The 17,074-nt window shown below is 51.3% G+C and overlaps 2 long non-coding RNA genes across 4 annotated transcripts; one reads left to right on the top strand and one right to left on the bottom strand.

Moving 5' to 3' along the window:
- Positions 1 to 5,003: 5,003 nt before the first annotated feature.
- LOC124096780 (uncharacterized) lies at positions 5,004 to 12,100 on the top strand. 3 transcript variants are annotated; one of them, XR_006853007.2, is made up of 4 exons: positions 5,004 to 5,399; positions 5,856 to 5,998; positions 10,729 to 10,822; positions 11,210 to 12,100. It is a non-coding gene; the product is annotated as an uncharacterized LOC124096780 (long non-coding RNA). The 3 variants fall into 3 exon arrangements; XR_006853005.2 differs by having other exon boundaries at positions 5,774 to 5,998; XR_006853008.2 differs by having other exon boundaries at positions 5,004 to 5,431.
- Positions 7,853 to 15,888, bottom strand: LOC124096781 (uncharacterized). Its single transcript, XR_006853009.2, has 3 exons — positions 15,473 to 15,888; positions 10,058 to 10,149; positions 7,853 to 8,175 (listed from the first exon to the last, which is right to left on the bottom strand). It is a non-coding gene; the product is annotated as an uncharacterized LOC124096781 (long non-coding RNA).
- Between the last annotated feature and the right edge of the window lie 1,186 nt (positions 15,889 to 17,074).

Raw genomic sequence — 17,074 nt, 5'->3', positions numbered from 1 at the left:
CTGTGGCTTATTGATCCCAGCATCTCTGTTGCCAGGGCACATAAATGGACGTGTTCATGTAGATGGTAAAGGAACAGAGGGCAAGAGCAGGGCACGGAGATGGGTAGGTGCTAAGGGTGTCCAGGGTAGAGGGTGCTGGAAGGTAGGGTGGGGCCTAATTACAGAAGGAGCCAAAGGCTAGGGGGAGGATTTGACCCCATCTGGCATGGAGCCATTGCAAAGCCTTATGCTAGCGAGAATTTTATGCAGGAACTAGAATTTGGGAGAAGAATAGGAACAGAGAGATGGGACTGATTTAGAGATTGAACAGAGGAAAAGTGTCAACTTTGAGTCAGACACTTCTGGGCCTCTTAACCTGGGCTTAGTCACTTTCTGACTCTGAAAATTGGCCGTGAACACACCAGGCCCAACTGCCCCCCAGGGAAGCTGGGATTTACCTGAGAAGGTGTCTGAGGGAAGGGCTAGATGTAAGGGGCTGGGGGTCGTGGGGGGGGAGGGGCAAGGACCAGGAAAGGGGCAGGGAGATGATGGAAGGCATTACCTCCCACCCAGGCCTTGGTCAGCAGGGAAGGGCTGGGAAACAGGGCAGCAGAGTGCCTCAGTGTCCCCTCCCCCCAAGCCCGCCCACCCCCAGGCTTTACTCTGGGTCAGTTGGAGCCTGAAGTGGCTTTTAAGCAATTAGACTGAGCGCTGGGCACTTGCAAAATCTAATTGTTTCAACAGCCCTTGAAGGACTAGAGTCTGAGCTCTTCAAATGCCAGAGAAGAGGGAAACCAATGGTGGTGGAGGTAGGAGGCCCCGCTTCTCTGTGCCTCCCGCCATTTCTCTGTGTTCTTGGGCTGGGGGCAGGGCCAGTTGGGGGTGAAGTGTCCCCCTCCCAGAGTCTGAGGGTTTGTGGCCCCTCCCCTGCACTCCTTCAGGTCTGCAGGGAACTGTCCGATTAAACTGAGCGCCCTCCTGGCAGAGCTGGTGAGAACTGGGGCTATGGATAGGCAGACTCCTACCAGCACGGAAAAGGGTCCCTCCCCACCTCAGAAAGCAGGTCAGCAGCCTCGCTGTCACACCAGCTCAGGACTGAATGCTCAAGGATAAAAAAAAAAAAAAAGGCCTTGACCTCGGGGAGCCCTCTGGTTTGGTGACAGAGAAGAGATCTGCTCCAGCTGAACAGAAATTCAGGGAAGTTGATCCTAAGAGAGGGTAAAAGCACTTGCGAACCTGGAAGTGGTGGGAGTGGGCCCAGAACTGGACGCGATAACTGGGGAACAGCGCCTCCCAGAGGAGGTGGTGTCTGAGCTGAGACTGAAGGGAGGTAGGGTCTTGCAGGTCAAGTTTGAAAGGAGGACACTTTATGAGCTCAGAGAATGCACCTGGACCCAAAGCAGCCCAAGGGAGGGTGGAGGACCCAAGGACCCTCCTCCTCCATGCTCAGACTCAATTTTCTTGTCTGGAAAATGGGCTACCAGCCTAGCTCAGTGGGTTCCACTTGAGATCTCCTAAGCTTTGGAGTTCCACGGGGAAGGTTTGGCCACTTCAGGGGACAGTGGAGAGAAAAGAGTGGGCAGAGTCCAGTTCCCCACCTTCAACTGGAAGGTGCATCTTCTTTTAGCCATCTTATATTTTGGATTTCAGTGTAAATTAAATTTATCAGAAGGCTGTACTCTCTGTAAACTATTGGCCTAGATGACACATGGAGCCCTTCCAACCCTGAGCTCAGGGTCTTCCCTGCTGAGAAGGACAAGGAGTAAAACATGTCCAGAGCCCTGATGGCCAGTGGCCCCTTTGGAAATTCTACCCCAAGTTATGATGTCCTCCCTGGGTCCCTGCCCAGCTGCCTTCAAGACGTCAGACCCTCAACCAGACTGGATGCGTCCTGGTGGGTTGGTAGGTGAAGGTCAGTCATTGAGCACCTCCCTGGGCTGCTAGATCACTTGCCTGGCAGGCACAAGGCCCTGGGTTTGATCACCAGAACCACAAAAAACCAAAGTCCTCCTTTTGGCAAAGTCCCCAAACTTTTTTCAAAAGGATAAACTCCCTTTCCTTTCATCAAAGGTACAAATAAAGAAAGGCTGGGACTGCAGGTGAGTCTTCATGCAGTCACAGGGTGGGGGTGTCATTAGCTACAAGGCCCTCGGCTTGGATAGCAGCCCACTAAAGCACTTGGGGATGTCCTGGTGAGGCCTTTGTGAAGGGACAGGGGCTGTCCAGGAATGCTAAAGGAATCATCCAGTAAATCCAAGAATGAATGGAGAAAGAGGCTTTGCCAAGATGCACTTTCCCCTTGAAAGGGTCACTTTAGACGCTGTTATCCGTCATGTTTACCTTGGTGTGAATGAAGTATCTTACAACAAGAGTTGCCAGGAGGAAGAAAGGTTTTGGAAACCGGATGTTGCTATATAAAGGAAAAATAATACATAAAGAAAGTCGATGACTGCAAGACACTCACCCAGGTGGCTCTGTCTCCGCCTGGGCTACCTTGCCGCCCCACCTTCCCTCACCCAGCCTCCTCCCCACACTCTCTCTTCTTTCCTGGCTGGAAGCACACCCCAGATCAGGGCCCAGGTGCTGAAAGGTGCTTTCAGGGAGAGGGGAAAGGTATTTGGCTCCCAGCTGGAGGACCTGCGGAAGACGGTGTCAGTCAGTGCCATCTCGAGGGGTGTGGCCCTGTGAGGGTAAACACAGAGGAGGGGAGTGGCTTCCGGCCTCAGCTCTGGGCAGCCAGAGGAGTGGAAATTCCTACCTGGCCTGCTGCTCCCTTCCCCACCTGCCACGGCAGCAATTTCACAAACAAACAAGGCAGAGGCGGAAGTCAGTGGAGTCTTTACAATAACATCTACCCCTGCCCAGTGCCTCTGACCTTGGAAGCTCCGAGGACAGGCCACAGCTCCAGCTTCAGCACCTAAGACCCCAGGACAGCCCCACACTGTCCTGCATCCCCTCCCTGGTCCTGTGCTCCCCTGGGGACAGCTTCCACCTACAGAAGCCCATGCAGGTTTCAAATAAACAGACAAAACTCCCATTGCACAGGCTGAGAAGGCAGGTGTGGGCTTAGAACAGGTCACTTCACCATTTGCCATTCCAGGGTCTTCTTCAGTGGACAAAAGATGTGAAGAGAGTCTGAGAAATATAAAGTGCCTCAAGGGTCAGGAAGAAGTATCAGGCCATTTACTGTGGGTTCAAATCTTGCCTCCACCTCCCACTAGGTTTTGGGCAAGTTCCAGAGGTCTTGGTGCCTTACATTTATTTAGTTATTTATTTATTTTTGGTACCAGGGATTGAACCCAGGGGTGCTTAACCACTGAGCTACATCCTCAGCCCTCTTTAAATTTTATTTAGAGACAGGGTCTCAGTGAGTTGCTAGGGCCTCACTAAATTGCTTAGGCTGGCTTTGAACTTTCGATCCTCCTGCCTCAGCCTCCGGAGCCACTGAGATTACAAGCGAGGGCCACTGCACCTGGCTGGTGCCTTCCATTCTCATGGGAGGTGCTCCTTGACTGATCTTGAAGTTTCGGGAGGTAGGTTAACTGAGATAATATATGCAAAATCATGCAACTCAGGCCCACAGCTGGTGGGGGTTAGTTCCCTGTCACTGATTTCATTGAACCTGACATTGTAAGAGGCACCATTATTTTACATTCCACTAAGAAAGAACTAATGCTCTCCATGGGCTGGGAGACTCCTTGGTCTTGGTGGACTACCAGGTCACTGGGAAGACGGGGACAGAAAGACACCTCTCCACAGCAGCGAGACCACATTCGGATGCATTTTAGAATCCCATGTCCAGGCTGCTTCTCAATGAAGCCCAAATTTCTCGGGTATGGCCCAGGTATCTCCCTGTGCCTTGGTTTCCCCAAATGCATCCATAATTACAGGTTGTCCTTCTGGGGGCCCATTGTATTTAATGTGTTAATTCGTGTAAGTGATTGCACACAAGGCCACAGAAATGCTGAAAAAAATGTTAACAATTACTCATCTCTGTACCCCCAGGTGCTGGCACACACTAGATGCTTCCTGAATGGTGGCCGAAGGGAGGAATAGAGATGTAGACATTATCATGTGACTGCTCCCCACCCCCCCACAGCCCCACCCCGTGCGGCTGGGAGAGGCCCACTCTGGCCTCAGCCAGGGGGGGTGGAAGCCCAAGAACAGTCACCTGCCCAAGGGCCTTCTGTCCAAAGTCCACGGGGGCCCCACCCCTCCCTGCCACTGAGGGTGGGCGCTGCCACACCCGGGCCTGCCAGGGCCTCCTGGAGTCAGTGACAAGAACCAAACCTCCCCCAACTTCTACCCCTCCCCTTTCCTGCTTTTATTATTTTCTTTTCCATAAAGATTAGTCTGAGCTGCTCCTCTATCAAGGCCCAGAGGATAAACATGTGGTCCGGAGGCAGAGAAACCCCAGGCCCGAAGGCCCCGCTGCCCCCTCCCCAGCAGCATAAACCCAGGGCTTTTAAGTAAGGAATGGTTTTCAGTAAATCTCTCCTATCAGCAGAAACCTTTGAAAGAGTTTGTTTAAAGGCCAGGGAGATAAACAGCAAGGAGAAGTGTTTGTTTAAGATGTATGTTCTGTGTGGCCACTCTGGGGCCCGGATTTACATCTGTGGGGAGGGGAGCCACTCAGAGCCCAGGGCAGGGGCCTCCCAGGGGTGCCCCAGACTCCTGGGTATGGACTTCAGCCCAGGCAGGGACCTGGGTCCTCAGGGGAGGGAGGAGCTAGACTGCACCTGTGGGTCCCCCTTGGACTTGGGGGCAGGAAAGGGGGAGCTGCAGAAGGGAAGGAGCCCTTCTCACCCTGTACAGGAGGGAAGAGGACCTGCTGGTCAGAATGCAGGCAGAAATCCCACAGGAAGCCAGTCCCCTTCTCCCACATATTGAAAGTTCAGAACAGGCCTGGGTCCCCCCACCAAAAAAAAAAAAAACAGGCTCATTCTCAGCAACCCAAAATGCACCGTGGTTTGCATTTAGGTATTGAGAGCTCTGTGACCTTGGAGGAGCCATCTAACCCAGGGCTAGAGCTCCAGTTCTTCTCTGTTGTGAAAATACCACTCACCTCACAGGGCTTCAGGTTTCTCCTTCCAACTGACAAATGTGGACTGGGCACCTACTTAAGGCCCAGGACTGTTCTAGGCGCCTGGGATTCAACCACAAACAAAGCAGTCTCTGCCCTTTGGAGACTTAAAGGGAGACAGACAACGAACCTAACAGAAAGAAACTTCTCACTGTGGTCAACCTGACCCATGGAAGGAATCTGGGCAGGGCGTGAGGCTTTGGAAGGAGGACTGGGGTGGCTTCCCTGAGAAGGTGGTATTTGAAAGAGATGTGGATGTATGAGGAAGAGGGGCCTGGGTAGAACTGCAGCCAGGGCAAAGCCTGGAGGACTGGATCAAACACCAAACAGCAAGCAGGTACACAGCCCTGGAGCAGGGTCCTGCGGTCAGTAAGTAAACACTAGTGCTGTGGTTGTCCCTGAAGCAGCCCCGGAAGGCTGTAATGGGCAGGGGAACCATGGGGAGGAGCAGGACTTATACAAGGTTTTTCCTGGAATTCCTTTCCCATTGAGTAGCAAAAAAGAAGGAAGCTTTGGAGATGAGGAGAGAGGAGACTGAGGACCAAGTTCATTTCACAAATGCAACGGTGCCCCACGGGTCTAAGAGCAAAGGCACCTGGATTCCCAAGGAAAGTCCTCTGCCTGGGTCAGGAATCTGAGCTTCCACCATGGCTCTGCCTGGTTTTTCTTTCCTCTCCACTAAGTAAGATTAACCCATCCTCCTCTTCCCAGGTGGTTGAGACGGATGAAAGGAGGTATGCTGGATGCTCAGTAAGTGCTGTGCCTGACCAGGAGCCCTCCCTCATCCTTCTAGGACCCTTTTTGGCTCTTCCTTGGGCGGTGAAGCTGGATGGATAACCAGGTCCTAGAATTAGAGGGGAAGATGCAGGACAGTTGAGCTGTCTTCAGGCAGCTGAAGAACCATCTCACATTCATTCCTGAGTCTCCACAAGGAAGGTAAGAATTTTAGGGAAACAGGATTTTGCAAAAAAAAAAGTCCAGGAGAAATTTCCTGTGATCGGTATTTAACGGTGGAATGGACCTCTCTTTATTTTTTTCCCTTTGGTACTGGAGATTGAAACCAGAGGTGCTCTCAGATGTACCATTGAGCTACATCCCTAGTCCTTTCAAGAAAAAAATTTTTTTGAGACAGGGTAAATTGCTACATTGCCCAGGCTGGCCTAGAACTTGTGATCCTCCTGCCTCGGCCTCCCATGTCACGTGGCTGGATGGTCCTCTTTTGGGGTGCTGAGCTCCTGTGTTGGGTGGAGGTGTAGCAGAGGTTGGGGTGACCTGTTCTGGGAGCCATCAGGACACCCCCATTTCCAGAGCCCCTTCAAGCTCTGAGATTTAGGGTATACCATCACTCCTTCCTGGGCTTCAAAGTCCATGGATATTTTCTCCATTAGTTCAGGTAAAATTCACCTGGCCTGTGTCCTTAGTGTCCTGCTGTGTGACAGGCCAGTATGTCTGAAAGATAAGTCTGGGCTATATTTGGAATGGTCACAGATTAGCATGTTAGCCCTGCCAGGCACCTAGGTGCAGGTTAACAGGGTCTCAGATGTTCACTCAAAGGTACAAAGAGTGATGAGAATTTCCAGCACTGTGGGAAGGGCCAAGGGACAGATGTGTTTGGGAAAACATGCCCGAGGAGTTTATCAAATAGTTCCTAGTACCCTCCAACCCTATCTAGAATAAGATTGACTTTAGCAAAGATCACAAGTCATGGCTCCAAGATTTAAAGGGCTGGAGAGCCACCTCGGCCACTCCTCACCAACCCGATGAAGTGCCAGGGGATCTCTGGGTAGCTTCCCCCTGCCCCGGGACACTGTGCCAAGGAGAACCCATGTGCTTGGCAGCTGTAAGCCAGCCCTTTTCTTTTCAAAGCTTCTGTATCTCCTTTCCCTCCTCCCCCTTCCTTCCCGCCTCCCCCCTCCCAAAATAAAGGAGGATGCCCCTTCTGTTGAGCACACAGCCTGTAATTTTGCTGTCAAATCTCAGCCAGGAGGTCAGTGTTGTGACTGACTGTGTAAGGATCGCTCCCTTAAGGGTAATTACACTAAATTCCCCTCTGAAGGACAGCTCTCTCTGGATAGAATACAAGAAAACCCCGCATCCCCATTCACGGAAATTCATGATTTCTGCGGCTGTCACTGGCACGAGAGAGACACTTCAAGGCGCTCCGACTACTTGAAGTGAGGCTGCAGGGTGGTAGCCATGGCAGGACCCCGGCCACAGGAGTGGGTGGCCCAGCAGACCCAGGTTCTGAGGAGCATGGATCCCAGGCGCTGGAGCAGGAACTGAGCTCCTCTCGGGGTACCTCCCTCCACCTGAGCTGGCCATGCCCCTAATTGGGAAAGTAAGAAGGTCCATCCTCCGACATGCAGCCCAGGAGAGGAAACCCCTTAGCCCTTGCTCATTCCTTTGTCTAACAGGTTGGCGCTGAGCATCTATTGCCTGCCCTCCACTATACCCAAGATGGGGCAGCAGGATCTGACACGGGGCAGTGGTCCCCTCTGGAAAGAGCTGGAAAATTCTTAAGCCAAACAAAGCACTTCCCATGTGAAAGGTGAATTCACATCCAAGTTCCCCCACCATCCCCAGCCCCCATCAGACAGGCAACATCTTGACCCTTGTCTCCTTCTGCCCTGAGGCCCCAAGGATGGCAGAAGTGGCAGTGACCTTGCAGGTCTAGCACCCCGGTACTTCCATTCTCCCTATCCAGGGAGACCTCAGCAGGAGTTGGGGAGTCACTCACCCACAACAAACAGTTAAAAGGAAGAAAGCGGGTCTGGCGATATCAATGCACTTTGATAACAATAAACTCTGCTTTTAATTTATGCTAATGTGTAGGGCTGTGGTGACAGTAAGAACTAAATTACAGAGTGGCTTTCGAGCCGGTAATTATCCCTCCATTTTTCGCTGCTCTGGAAGATGGACACACAATTATGCTCTCTTGCTGTATATTAATACAGATTCTTGACATCTTCAGCAGACCTGGAGCTGTCATCGAGCTTTTTGTCTCCTTTAATTGAAAATTAATGGTTACTGGGTTGCCACGGAAACAGAGGCCACGGACGCCAATGGCGCTCACGTCTCACCAAGGGACTGGCGGCGGCAGAGTCCGGAATGACCTTGAAAGTTAAAAGAAAAAAAAAAACTTAAAAAAGAAGGGGAGAGGAGAGGAGGACAGGAGGGTGGGAGAGTGTGGGTCAGAGCTGAGAGACAGAAAGGAGAAGGAGAGGAGAGGGGGAAGAAGAGAGAATTCCAGGAGGTTGGGAGCATGCATACTTGAGGAGAGGAAATTAAAATAGTAAGTTTTCTTCTTGCCACCCCCTGCCCCCTTTTAAAGACTGGGAGTAAGATCTCAAGCTCCAAAATCTGTGATTCTACTCATGTGTACTAGTAAGAATAACAGCGTTTGCCTAGAGTCCCCAGGAGGAAGGACAAAGGCGCCTGGATGCCATGGGAGGTGGCCCCAGACAGAGGCAGGGCTGGGGGTGCCATGGGGAACCTCCAAGGACCAAGAGGTCTGTGCTGTCAGAAATGGCAGCTGGAGAGGGGGCTGCTGCATGGGGCTCTGTGGGGTCCGGAGGGGGAGGGTCCCAGCAGGGGAAGCAAGGTTTGGTTTGCCCAGGAAGATAAGAGATGAAAAGAAGAGTGGCTCACTGAGCCTCCCGGATGACAGCGGCTCTAGACTGGGAATGTTTTTTTAAGGGAAAGAATGGTGCGCCCAGCAAAGAGGCAGTGGGGACGCCCACACGCTTAAGAAAGAGAAGTGGGCTTCTTCCTAATCTGCCTGGAGCATAAGCTCCTGAGGAGCAATTCAATCCAATAATTATGGGACGCCTGCTGTGAACCAGGGTAAGCGAGACCTGAAGTTCATAAAAATGAACCTGCCTAGAAAGGACGGAACTCGGGGTTGAGGATAGACATGTAAATGAATGATCGCAAAGTTAGTTGCTCTCTCAAAGGTTTCTCCTACTAGGATGTTCGCTACAGTGTTGTTTAAAATAGCAAAAAATCTAGAAATAGCCTCTATAGCCAATAAAAAGAGGATTCATAAAATGACATGTTTTTAAAAGAGGTTTCCAAAAGCTGTAGCAGGGTCCTGGCATCTTGGATTATGTTAAGAAGATAATCCTGAGACGCAGGAGGCTGAGGCCAGAGGATTGTGAGATCAAGGCCAACCTAGGCAATTTAGCAAGACCCTGTCTCAAAATAATTTTTTTTTTTTTTGGATACTGGAGATTGAACTCAGGAGTGCTTTACCACTGAGCCATATCCCCAGCCCCTTTTTATATTTTATTTAGAGACAGGGTCTCAGGCTGGATGTGGTGGTATATACCTGTAATCTCAGTGGCTCCAGAGGCTGAGACAGGAGGATCACAAGTTCAAAGCCAGCCTCAGCAACAGTGAGGTGCTAAGCAACTCAGTGAGACCCTCTCTCTAAATAAAATACAAAATAGGGCTAGGGGTGTGGCTCAGTGGTTGAGTGTTCCTAAATTCAATCCTCAGTACCAAAAAAAAAAAAAAAAAAAAAAAAAAGAAAGAAAAAGAAAAAGAGACAGGGTCTCACTGAGTTGCTTAGGGCTTTGCTAAATTGCTGAGGCTAGTTTTTATCCTCCTGCTTCAGCCTCCTGAGCCACTGGGATTACAGGCATGTACCACTGCACACAGCTCAAAATAAAACTTTTAAAGGCCTGGGAATGGTAGTTCAAGGGTAGAGCCATTCTAGGTTCAATCCCCAGTACCCCCTACCTCCACACCCCCCAAAAAGGATTATGTTGAGAAGAATATTTAATGGTCTGAGAGGAAGTTCTTGAGTATTATTTAATGAAAAAAAATTGTTTACAAAATTGTGATATGTTCATTCCTCCATGATCAGATTTCTAAAATGTTCATGATACATGTACATTAAGCATATTCTGCTGCAATAAAGTTACATATATAAGCATGAGCATATGTGTGAGGGTGAACTTGAAAAAAAAAACAGCAGAAAAAGGAAAATCTTACCAGGTTTATCTCTGAGTGATCAGATTAGGGCTGATCTTTCTTTCCTTAGACTTTTCTATATCTTCCAAATTTTCTGTAATAAATACACGTGGCTGATTAACAGGGAAAAAAAGAAGAGGTGTTTTTAAAATTAGCTTCTCTAGAAATCAGTCCTCCGGAGATAAAAAATTCCTAGCAAGATACTCCCTGCACATTTCTGCAGAGACTGGACCCCTGTGCAGGATTTTCCCACCAAAAAAAAAAAAACAAAAAAAAACAGACTCAAAGACCCTTCTCCAAAGACCCTTCTCCTAGAACCCCATCCTAGGCCCTCAGCCTCCCCAGACCCTCTCCCCATCCCAACCCATTGGCCAGTATGTCTGGAGAAGGGTGGGGAGTTGAGGACCCCAGGAAGGGCTGCAGGTAGACAGGTAAGCAGACCATGGGGCCTAGACGGGGGAGACGCCTGGTTCCTGGGTTAACCTTTCAGGTAGTGCTGCTACCTTCAGCCGCATACTCACACTTGGTATAGACCACCAGCTCCTTGAGGGCCAGGTAAGGGGCACATTCATTAGGACCTGGTACCTGGCTAGAACTCAATAACCACCAAATTGAAGATCAGCCTTGGGCGTGTATTAAGTAACTGCCCAACACTGCAAATCCAAGGTGGATATTATTATTCCATTTCACAGATTGGGCAACTGAATCCAAAAGGGCAAATTGACTTGCTCCAACAGCTGTGGATGGTAGAGCTACAACCCAACCCCAGGGACTCTCTGCCTCCAGGTTTGTACTCTCTATACCTGCCCCTTCCTCACCAGGTCCAGAGAGCCCAGGTGCAACTAGAGTCTGAATTGCAAGGATTTCTGGAATAAGCCCCATTTGGGGAAGGGAACTTTGAAAACCAGTGTCTTATCATGGTCTTTGCATCTCAACTGGCCCTTGGAAGAGCTAGGAGAGAGTAGTCATGATACCTCTAGTTAGAGCAGGAACTTTGGAGAAATACAGGCTGGGGGTGGGGCTCCTTGGGAATGCACCCTCTCCACCTCTCATCAGATGCAGGCTTAAATCACACTTGGTAAACAAGAGTGCTGTCCTTCACCCCTACTCTACTCCCCCACCCCTGCCAAGTTTTAGCCACCAAAGTTAGATTTCCACCCTCCCTTCCTCCAGGAAGACTTCAAGCAATTGACTTCTGGTTGCCATGATTCTTCCTTCCCTCTGTCCCTATGATAATACACCAGCCTATGGCACATGACCTCTGTGGCCGGCTCTACTCCATGCAGTTTCATGTGTTCACTCCCTTCCTCTGCTCACCAACCTTATAAGAAGATGCTATAGTCTTATCCAAGGCACAGAAAGGCTAGCCACCTTGCCCAAGGTAACACAGCAAGTCAATGACAGAACCAAAATTCCAGCCCACACAGACTGAAACCAGAAGCCAAGACATTCTTTACCATGACACCATGCAAGGGTTTGAGGTCTCACTAGAATTTGCTGCATTGGATGACCTAGAAATCAGTAGCCCATTTGATTGGGTTCCTGTGACATTTCAGTGAGAAGGCAGGTTGGTACAGGGCCTTGCCCTACAACAGGGATCTTGCATTTGCAGACAGGTGGAAACAGGCTCCTCCCCTTTCTGATGGTGTATGGCACCCACTTCATTGGTGTGGAGTGCCTCATGGTGAGGTCAATTCTATTCTCACTGATCCCACCACCCACACTCAGGACCTGGGGATAGGGGACCAGGGGAGATGACTGGGAGCCCCGCTGTCCAAGAGACTAGCCACCTGATGGGGACAGCATATGAGAAGGTTCCAGGTAAAGGCACCTGTGCTTCTGCCCCGCCCCTAGCTGGGCCTTGGGACGCAGAGCACAAGGGCTCCCTGCCCTTGTCCACCTCTCCCCTGTCCTTCCCCCACTCCTGCCTGGCCCCTGCCTGCTTCCCTCCCCACCCACTTTCCCAGAGCAAGAACAAACAAGAAGACAAACCCAGCAGCACAGTCAGCTTCGGAGGTGGCAGCGAGGGATGCGGGGAACTTGCCTTCATTTCCCCGGCTTCCCTGATCCCGACCTTAATCCCCGCTCAGCATCCTGTCAGCCGGGTTGTTCTCAAGCTGACATTGCTGCAGGCGCCTTCTCGGCAGCCTTTCCTCAGATCTGCCTCCTCCGGGGACTTCTAAAGAGGAGCCCGAGGTTTCTCTGTTACAGCCGGCTTCACTCACTGCCCTCGAGCAAAGCCTGGGCTCCCTGGGGGCCGCAGGGAGAGGGGGCTGCGGGGGGCAGTGCCAGGTCTGACGTTTCAGAGGAAGAGGGAGGATGGAGGTGGCTGAACCCAGAAGCTTCCAGAGTGAGGGTCAGGCATGGGGCAGGGGCCCAGCCAGCACTGTCTCTTCAAAGCAGGGAGGGGCTTGCTCAGGTGTGCGAGCCTGAGAGACAGAGGGGAAACTGAGGCTGGATCCCAGGGAACTCCCGCTATTGGCACCAGTGCTGGGGAAGTGCTGGCTGTGAGGGTCTTTGAATTTCTCAGCCTGCAGAGATCGCAGCTCAGGATGTGTTTGGAGAAAGAGGCATCTGGGGCTTGCAAGGAGCCTACATGAAAGAAAACTTGTATGTCCACATTGTGGGTGGACTTCTGAACACCTGCTGGGTGCTAGGGGAGACACAGGAAAGGCAGCCAGTCACTTGGTTTTTCTGAGCCCCTTTTCTCTCCTCTGTGAGGCTGGTAGGGTCAGGACAGCAGCTTCCTTGCAGGGTCAGTGTGAAGGTTAGAGACAGACAAGGTGTGCAGAACACCTGGGCTCTGTCCACAGGGACACAAGAGTCTGGAGCTCTGTCAGGGTTTTCGTGAATGGGATTCTGTGCAGGGGGTACACAAGAGCATGAGGAAGTGCAGGCCAGTGTCCATGGGGGTCTGCACGAAGTCCCTGTGAAGCTGCTGTGAGTCCCTGTTTGAATCATGTTTAGCCCGTAGCCTGAACTAATGTCCAGACTTTGGCTGTTGCCATTGGCCCTTCTCCCTCCCACTAGCTCATGCCATCCCCAACCTGCCAAAGGAACAGGGGTGCAGGAGGCTCTTGGACATGCAGGTGGGGTGCTCCTTAAGCTGGCTCACATGGCCCTGCCCTCCTGGGACCTCCTCAGATCCACGAGTACTCTAGGGATTGAATCCAAAGGTGGTCCCCAAGACCCCCAATGCTCAGCTCCCTGGGAGAGAGCTCAAGGTGTGTGCTGGGTGGGCTTTGCAAGAGTCCACAGGGACCCAAACCACAGAGATGCTGGGGAGCAGCAGAGAGGTTGCCTCCCCACCAACCTCTCCATTCCACAGAGTGGCAGAGAGGGAGTCCTGGGGAAAGAGCTGAAAAGCAGGATCTCAGAATCCCAAAGGGGCTCCTGCTTGTGGCAGTAAACAGAGTGCTGAGTGCTGGGAGGGATGGGGCACGCCTGTAACCTTAGCTACTCAGGAGGCTGAGACAGGAGGATCACACGTTCCAAGCCAGCCTGGGCTACTTAGCGAGACTCTGTCTCAAAATAAAAAATAATAATAATAATAATAATAAAAAGGACTGGGGATGTAGCTTGGTGGTAAAGCACCCTGAGTTCAATTACTGGGGAGTACCAAAAAAAATTAAAACACCAGCTTTTCCCGTTGCCAAGACTTGCATAGTGGGGTGGCCTTATAAAAGTCACTAACACAGGCTGGGGCTGGGACTGGGGCTCAGGGGTAGAGCGCTTGACTAGCATGTGTAAGGCACTGGGTTTGATCCTCAGCACCACATAAAAATAAACAAATAAAATAAAGGCTTTCTGGGGCTGGGGATGTGGCTCAAGCGGTAGCGCGCTCGCCTGGCATGCGTGCGGCCCGGGTTCGATCCTCAGCACCACATACAAACAAAGATGTTGTGTCCGCCAAAAACTAAAAAATAAATTTTAAAAATTCTTTCTCTCTCTCCCTCCCTCTCTCACTCTATCTTTAAAAATAAAAATAAAAAAAATAAAGGCTTTCTGTCCATCTACAAATACAAAAAAAATTTTTTTAAGTCACTAAACCTCTCTGAGCTTTGTGTTCTCATTACTAAACCAGGGATAACATTGTCATCAGTGTTACAATGTGGCAAACATCAAGCAACATGTGTGAAGTCCTGGCACATCCCAGGCACAGAGCAAATGCTTTAAGATACACAGAACCCCCCCTGTTGTCTCTCTGATGAGGTACGCATGCCTGCGAGCATTACTTGGTAATAAGAAATAGAATGTGTTTGAGTGTTTTAGATTCCAGAAATGGGTACGAATGGCAAAAATTAAAAAGCAGCCAGGTAAAAATGGTACCTACAAGGTGCTGACAAATTCTATTTCCTTCCCTCCCTTCTTCCTTCTAAACCAGTTTTATCCTTCTTCTGATCAGACTGCTTCCACACTGAGGGAAGTCAAATGCCCTTCTGATCAGCTTCTGTGATGGATGTGCCTCTATCTCAGCTTATGTGTGGTGATGTTGGCGGGTGGAAGTGAGTGGTGTGGGGGGGCTGCCTCCAGGGCCCACTTAGGACACTGTTGTCTCCAAGTCTTTGGGAAATGACCAGTCCCAGAACTCCCAATTCCCAGGAACTTGTTCACCAGGATGATTATCCTAGACACCCACCCTGGGAGAGGGAGCCTGGGGATCAGCCTCTGAGAAGCTCTCTCTGTATCTGACATGCATTAAACTTGAAAAGGATCTTCTTGGGCTTTGTCTCTTTTGCACTAGACCAGTGCTATCAGCTCTTAAATTAATGTTAAAAGTCCTTGTCTTGGGAATGTGGCTGTTCCTTCCCCAATCCAGGAGATCCCTGTGGGATACCCCTGCAGAAGCTGCTGAGCCACTGAGCAGGATTCTGCCCCTGCCCCTGTTACCCCTCCCCAACAGTTGGTAGGAGTTGGGGCTCCCAGTTCCATTTTCCACAGTGGAATCTGCAGAAAACGGGTAGTTTCTGGTACTTCTGGGTTCCCCCAGCAGTGGCCTGGGGGAACAGTGGGGCTCCGTGTCAAATGAAGATATCATCTTCCTGCCCGTTCATAGACAAACCCAAGAGAGAGTACAATTCCTCCAAATGCCCCAAAGCTTTCCTGCCCTGGGGGTGGTAAGCAGAGGAGCTTTCTGTCACTTCCTCCTTCCCTGGTTTGTTATGCAGGATGCTCCACTCAGTATTTGGGGAGTGGGCAGGAAGCACCTCTCAGATTTCTAATGTCCCCCATTCCCCCCATTCTATCCCCTACACCCTTATAACCCACTCCCACCAGCCTTAGCATGAGTGACGCTGGACCCTCACCAGGGAGGTGTCCCTGGAGGAGGGAGGCAGCGGTTATGTGAGGGTTCTGGAGGCTGAGGCCTGAGTCCTGGCTTCCCATCAAGCAGCTGAGCAGCCCACGGCCAGCCCCCCTCACCACCCGTCACCTCACCTGAGAAGCAGCCAGTAAATGTCCTGAGGCTTCAGAGACCACAGATGGAAGAGTGGTCCGTGAGCACGAGGAGTGGATTTTGTTTTAATTCTTATTTTATAGAACGGATCCTTCTGCATCCTCTCCCCCGTAACAGGTGCAGGCTACCTAGGAAGCCCCTTGTCCAACTGCCTCCTCTCAGGGAGTCCTAGCTTCAAGCTGTCTGGCTCTTAAAACAAGCCCATCTGTTTGGGAGGATTCAGAGGCAGCTGGGAGGGGCCCCAGCCATCCCAGTTCCTTCCAAATTGGTCGAGTGGGAGAACCCCGTTCTTTGGCCGCCTCCAGCCATGATGTCTGCCCCCGGGGGTGTCAGGGGAGGCGGCACCAGAGGAGGAGGACGCTGGGAGCCCAGATCCCGAAACTCCCATGGGCGTGAGACCAGAAACCCAAACCCTGGCCCCCCTACCCCACCCCTCAAGCCACCGTCCGGAAAAAATAAACTATTTCCTGCAACCAGCTCTGAAACAAAGTCTGTGAGTGCGCTGTGACACATGTTACATAAATAGAAGCCGCAGAGGGGAAAAGCCTGTTTTCTCTTTCATTATTTATCACTCTCTAACCATCTCCAGCTGGGTGAGTAAACAGGCGCATTGGCCCATAATGAGGAACAGACTGCTGCCGTGGGGCTGCCGAGGGGCGTGTGCGAGTGTGACAGAGTGTCTGTCTGTCTGTCTGCCCCTGAGATGGGAGAGTGGGAGTCTGTGAAGGAGGAAGGCTTGTGGGGGGGCACCCCATTCCAGAGGGCTAGGAGACCTTCCTGGGGTGGCCCAGCTGGGCCCAGGGTGAGGGTGGGTTGGGGGATCTGTTTGCTGGAGGAGGAGTCAGGGAGGAGAGAGTGTGTGGGTGGGAGGGGATGTGAGACTGAGCCAAGTGTGAGACTGCAAATGTGCAGGGCTGTGAGCATGACCTCCCCGGGGTGGCCTCTGAGTGTGGCCACAGGGACGCAGGGGGCGGGGAGCCTAGGGGCTCATGCAGGGCTGTGTGTAAGACTAGGAGACTTTGGGATTGGGCGTGGGTGATCCTGGTAGCATCTCTGGGTAAGTGTGAGCTTGTGCTTATGGGAATGTGGAAGTTTGTAGATGGGCATCACTGTGGGAATACTGTATTGTGCATGTGAGGTTTCATGACCAATTTAACCACAGGGTTGAATTTCATTCCCTCCCCCAAAAATTTTTTTAAAAAATGAAGTCCTATTGCCCAGCACCTCAGAATACAATCTTATTTGGGAAAAGGAACAAGCAGATGTCATTGGTTAGGAGTTGGTACTGCAGTAGTGTGGCCCAGATACAGGAGGACTGGTGTGCTTATAAGACGTCCTTAAGCGCCTGGGGCTGTGGCGCACGACTGTAATCCCAGCTACTGGAGAGGCTGAGGCAGGAGGGTCGAAGGATCGAGGCCAGCCTGGCCAACTTAGCAAAACACTGTCTCAAAGTGAAAAAAGAAAAGAAAAAAAAATGTTCATGTGAAGACACAGAGGTGACTAGAGAACACTGGGAAAGATTGGAAGCCAAGGAGCCCCTGGGGCTACCGGAAGCTGGAAGAGAAAAGATCCTCCCCTACAGG

Source organism: Marmota monax, unplaced genomic scaffold (assembly GCF_021218885.2).
Source record: "Marmota monax isolate L192 unplaced genomic scaffold, Marmota_monax_Labrador192_F-V1.1 WCK01_AAM20220418_F8-fsc00127, whole genome shotgun sequence".
NCBI classification, from domain to species: Eukaryota; Metazoa; Chordata; class Mammalia; order Rodentia; family Sciuridae; genus Marmota; species Marmota monax.
The sequence above is the reverse complement of the archived record's forward strand: the minus strand, read 5'-3'. Positions and strand labels throughout refer to the sequence as shown.